Below are 6,095 nucleotides of genomic sequence, written 5' to 3' on the forward strand. Positions count from 1 at the left end.
CAGGAAATGTTCTGTCTATTGGTGTTTGAAAGCAAAACAAACTCCCCAAACAAACAGAAACAAAGTTACGACTGCCAGCATTGGAAAGAGTAATAGCACAGAAATGCTTTTTATAAGACAATATAAAATGGCACTATAAAGTGGCATGTTCGCATGCGGTTTTGCTTGTTGCTGCCTACTGTGAGACCCTGTGAGCAGGGCCGTGAGCCATGGAGGTCCCAGGGCGTGGGAGGTCCTTGGGAAGAGCTCTTTCCAGCTTCAGCTGGAAGGGTCCAGGGGTTATTTTTCCCTGTTTGGCTCCAAGAGCCTCACCACAGCAAATGGGGCAGACTGGAGGGGTGTTCCCAGTAAAAACACAATTCCGTTCCCCCCTTTCCTGCTGTCCCAGTTAGGCAAGATGTTCTGGGGATGGGGAAGTGAAGCATTTGTGCTTGTGTGTGGGAAGCATGCTGGCATTTGAATCTACAGCACCAACTCAAGTGCGAACGTGCCTGCAGCAGCCTGCCCCATCTCTGTCCTCACTCCACGAGGAAATAAATGGTCAATGTCGCATGGAAAACGGGTATGAGTGTCACTGTGTGAAAGTATAAACTGCTGAGGGGGTGGGCAGTCTGCTTGTGCTCATGACCCATGGATTGTGCGTGGGGTGGGAGGGAATCAGCATTTGCAGCTGAACCGTAGGGCGCTTTGATTACAGAAACAGTTCGTACAAGGAAATACTTGGCACTTCCTTCCCTTTGATGAGCACAGGGAGCAGCTGCCAGAACCTCCATCAGTGAATACCTTTTGTTTTCCCTTTTAATTTGTTTCTTGTAAGGTTGAAGTTCGGAGTGGGGAGGGAGGAACATCTGGATATGGGAGAGTCTGGAGACACCCAGCCCTAGCAGCTGACTGAGCAGCAATGGGCAGGCCAGTGTGGAGGATGTGCTCACTCGGCAAGAAAGTTGGTCAAGGACACAGCAGTGTTGTCAGGGAGAGGAGCTGAGCAGGCGTGTGTGTGTGTAGGCTGCACGTTGCTGGATATCTGGAAGAAACAGGTCCGTGCACTCCAGCAGACACTGCTCTGCTGCACCAAGCAGCTTCACTGGGCAGTTTATACCAACTGCAAATGCACACCATAGTATGTTTGTTGTAAGGCAGAGCTTGCAGTGATGGGGAGCTGAACTCTCTGGTCTCCTATGGCTATAGGAACAAAACACTCCTGCCTGGCCTGGATCCCCAAGGCAGGCTGTGTGGCTGTCCATGACAGTTGCTCCCCAGCATTGCTCTCTGGGACAGCATTTGCCTCTGGCTGGAGGACCAGTCTCAGGGTTTTTTTTGTAAGTGTTCCTGCTTAAAACTGGGGAAGTGTTTTCTTAAATCGTAGAATCACAGAATGGTTTGTGTTGGAAGGGACCTTAAAGCTCATCCAGCTCCACCCCCATGCCACAGGCAGGGACACCTTCCACTAGGCCAGGTTGCTCCAAGCCCCATCCAACCTGGCCTTGAACACTGCCAGGGATGGGGCAGCCACAGCCTCTCTGGGCAACCTGTGCCAGGACCTCAGCACCCTCACAGGGAAGAACTTCCTATCTCAATTTTCCCCTCTTTCAGTTTAAAGCCATTTTCCCTTGTCTGATCATTGCATGCCCTTGTAGAGTCCCTTCTCTCTGCCCAGCTCTCCACACCTCATCTTAAGAAGACTGTAGCTCAGATTATTTCATAGAACAGTGCTGAGTGCTACAAATAAGGTGGCACAAGGGCAGAGGGAAGTATGACATGTTAAAAGCCCATCTGACCCAGAAGGTGCAGCTCAAACTGAAGCACAGCTAGAGAGGCCTGCTGGATTCCTGATGTATCAGAGCTCTTCTCCATCATGTGTAATACTCCAACAGACCTCATCTAGGCAGCCCTGGATTAGCTGCAAGGCTAGGTAATTGCTGCCTTGCTTTTCATTTACTTAATGCAGACACTCAAAGCTCTGTGGTGTATAAGCAGTGGTGATGGTTTATAAAACAAGGCTGACACTAATGCCTCCTCTTAAGCCACTTTGGCAGGTTAGGTTGCCAGCACACAGGTGGAGATTGCTTCTGACCTAGGCTGGAGACTGACCCTATTCTCACATAGTCCCAGAATATGAAAGGATCTCAAGGAGAACTTCAGGTACCCCTTTGTCCCCTTCTCTCTGCTCCTTTGGCCAAAATACAGCTGCAGAAGCCCTGGGAAGCAACCCAGATCTGTGTACCAGTGTGACAGTCTGGTAGTTGGCTTCTCTTCTGCAGGATAAACACATGGCTAAACCGTCACTTAATGTGTGCTTGGGTCCTCAGTGACAGATGACACAAATGATTTAAGAATGCTGCCTTTCCATTTCTCTACTCTAGTCCCTCTTAGGCTGGTCTATGGTGCAGAGATCAGGCCATGCTGCATGGAGGGTTTTTCCTTTTCACCTTTCTGTCCCTGCCCAATACCAGTCTTTCCAGCCTAATCTCATGATGCTTAACGGAGTGTGTGTGGCTTGGCAACCCTATTTCCTACTGTGCAGTGTACATCTGCCCTCTGCATGCCCACATACAGGCTTCCCCTTGTTGCTAGTTTGACACAGGGCCAACCTGACCCACAATGACATCTGCAGGGGAGCATCTGTCCTGTTAGTGCTTTTCTAAGAGTATAAGCAAAACTGCTGGGTTAACGCATCAGAAAACAAATACTGGTTCTTACATTTCACAAGGGGAATTTAGTTGTAATTCTTGAAGTCATCTGCCATGTGCTTGCAGAAGAGCTGTGCTAAAATAATGATGTATCAGGAAACCCAGTTCTGTAACTCAATGGCTGCTTTCTTTTCATTTACCTGCACACAGTGGCTGCTGTCAGAAACCTGGGCATAAAAGTACCATTTTTTCTCATAGGTTCTTCACCACAGGAGAGGTTCCTCCTTTGCTTTCTAAGACAAAGAGGGGTGTCGCTTTTTAACTTCACTGTAAATGGAACATTCTGGGGGTAGCTAACCATGGAGATTTTCTTGCACTGGAGCCTTGTGTGAACATAGGTGGGCTGAACTAAAGCACTGCTGTGAAGAGCCAGGAGGATCGCCTGCCAGCGATACCAGGAATTCAACCAGCACCTGCAGCCAAAAATTCCTTGGCATAAACAAGCAGGCTGTGGGCTCAGCCTTTGCTCCTGTGCTGCAGGAGAGTCAGTGCCCCTGCTGCCCCATGGCACCATAGCTTCTGGGCCACACTTAGACCATACTTCTGGTCCTGAAAAGCCTCCTAATGCACTGAAGCCAAGAGAAGATAGTGTCACGTTTGGAGGGCTGGAGGAGAAGAAAAACATGGGATGGGTGGGGATAATGAGGCTGCGTGACTACATCCACAGCTAGTAATTAGTTTCAAATCACGGAGAAGGTCTCTGTGTTTGCTCCTTCCCACCCGCCAGGTTGCTGCAGGTCCATAACTAGGTCAGGATCTTTAAAAATACTTCTGGAACTGAAGAGCAAAGCACTGGCAGGCTCTGATGTCCCTGCTCCACTTGTCTGTGGTGTGGCTCTCTAGTCCTGGCTTGGCTCTCAAACATGCTCAGCACAGCCCCTGGATGGCTGCTGCATTAAGCGTTTGCTTTGCCTCTGTACCCAGCGTACCCCCAGAATGTGCAGGAGCAGTGCTGTCGCAGTTATGGCAGAGCTCAGTTTGCCTCAGTGCCACAACAGTTTCCATGTTCAGTCCTAGCATTTCCCTAGAAATAAAATATATAAACTAACAAACCGCCCAGAACCAGGGCACAGCTTTGCCTGCCTGCTCACATGTCTGCAGACATGCATACGTACCCTCTCCATCACATAGTTACTGATAGCAATGAATGCCTCTTGGCTTACAGGTGGCCATAATTTAGGCTCAGTTTCTAGTTCAGCCCTGTGACCTAATCAGAGCACTTTGAACTTTACAAACCACCGGATGTCTGCCAACCACTGAGGTTTCCATGGAGGACAGATCAGCTTTAGCATCATCCTGCTGACGTGCAGCCATAGTTCAGTGCCGGAGCTCTCCCAGCTCAGTGCACGTGCCCTTGTGCACACTCAGGCTGGCTTGAGCACAGGAAGATGCCCTCAGGAGCATGCACTGGCACTGGAGGCAGCCACCTCAGCACCTGCAGTGCTGCTTTGGCTAGCCAGGCTTGCAGTGGACAGACCTGAACAAGGGCGACCACACGGCCATGGGCCACATTCCCAGCGCTGTTGCAGCTGTGGCCTGAAATGATAAAGTGGTCTGGAGAGGAATAGCTGGGGTTTAGTCTGTATTCTGTCTCTGCTACGTGCTCTTGGATGTGTCACAGTCCCTTGCTCTGCCTGTGCCTCCCTTGCTGCATAATAAAGCACTTAACCACATGCGAATGCCATGGGCTTTCATTCAACAGTGCTAGCTCAGAGCCTTGACAGGAGCCTTTGTGTTTCCCAAGGTGCTGAAGAGCTGCCACGTGTTAGCAAGCAATCTTCCTGCACTGGAACTTAAAAAAGTAGCTACCAGGGTGGGTTTTGCCTTCTCTGGAGAGTGTTTAAAGATACAAGGGAGAGCAAGACTCCAGTAGCTCAACTTGTTCATAACTAGGACTTTATTAGAGTCTGAAAGGAGTACCCTGAAGGAAAATGGTGTTTCTCATCTCTAGGAATAAACTCTAATAATAAGAACAAAATTTTAGAAGGATTGAATAATGATGTTAACTTTACTTTAAACCTGATGTTACAGTTTGAAGTGAAACATGGGTTCATACCTCCCATAAATGAATTATGGACAGTGTGTTTCCTTCATGTTTCCTTTTGATACAGGTAGGACCATAGGCTCCCCTGCGCTGACTAGTTTTAACGTGAAGGTCTGGCTCAGTGTCTGTGCTCTACCTTAGGATGGCTAAATGTTTTCAGTACAAACACTTCAGAAAGGGCTGCATACACAGGGCTGCAACACATCACACATCAAACCACAGCTCAAGGTCTTAGTCATTTTGCTGGTACAGAAACCAAACCATTTGCAAGGACCTTGCTCCCGAGAGTGGTGGCAAGATAAGCACTACTCAGTCCATAGGAAGGCAGGTTAATAAAGTATCATACTCCTGTCCCCATTGCCTCTCCACCCAGCAGTTATCCATCCTGCATCTCCCCAGCTGCTGCTGCTGACGCTGCAAGAGAGGCTGCTCCCTCCATTAGTGGCTGGACCAGCCAGCTCGGAGCAGTCTTCAACCACAGAGGAAGATGTGTCAGTGCCTGCCAAAGCATCAAGACTTGACCAAACAGAAACTAGCCACTCAGGGTGGAATCAGCTAATGGAGAAGGAAAATTGCTTTCCTGCAGGAGGGCCACCTCCCCATGCACAGTATGAGTGCGCAGGAGGCCAGCTTGCTTCTCCATGCCCAGCATAGCCCCTTACTGTGAGCTTTAGTATGACAGAATGTGACAGGAAAATACAAGCACCTAGGGGAGCGAGAGAAGTGCATTCCCAGCAGACAAAGGGCATTGCCTCAACACGAAAATGTAGTCAATCTCCCCTTCCCCCCCCCCCCCCTTCATTTTCTTACACACCGTTTGCATCAGCATCCTTTTAGCGACTCTTATCTAAGTTAACCTCTGGTCAGCCACTGAACTGCAGAATCCTGCCTGGTTTTGCCTCCTGCCCTAAGGAAGAGGAGTCCTGTTATTCCCCAGTATTTCTGCAAGGGGGCACTCTGGTACCAGGATTGCAGCGCCGCACGCTGCCGTCTGCGGCAGGGCTGCCTGCGCCTCAGCCCAAAAGGGAAGCTGTTAGGAAAAAATGAACAGTTTATATCCAGCTTTGAGACAGAGACATTAGAAGAGAAGGATAAACTGCAGCTCTAGGGACAAAGGTAATGTAGCAGTGAATTTATTGAAATGTTAGGACAAATGGGAATGACATAACCGAATAATCAAAAGGGGAAAAGGAAAGAAAGTAACCGAGATGATAAAAAATTAAAATGGCAAACACAGCACGACAAGGAGCAATTACCCTGGGCTGGAAGCAAAGGAAATGTACAGCACAGAGATATACAGAGAGCAGCGGCAGAGCACAGCTTGAAATGAAAACAATAAACCAAAAATATAATTAAGAACA

This window comes from Pezoporus occidentalis, unplaced genomic scaffold, assembly GCF_034315485.1.
Source record: "Pezoporus occidentalis ecotype Australia unplaced genomic scaffold, CSIRO_AGI_Poc_V1 ctg120, whole genome shotgun sequence".
Taxonomy (NCBI): Eukaryota; Metazoa; Chordata; class Aves; order Psittaciformes; family Psittacidae; genus Pezoporus; species Pezoporus occidentalis.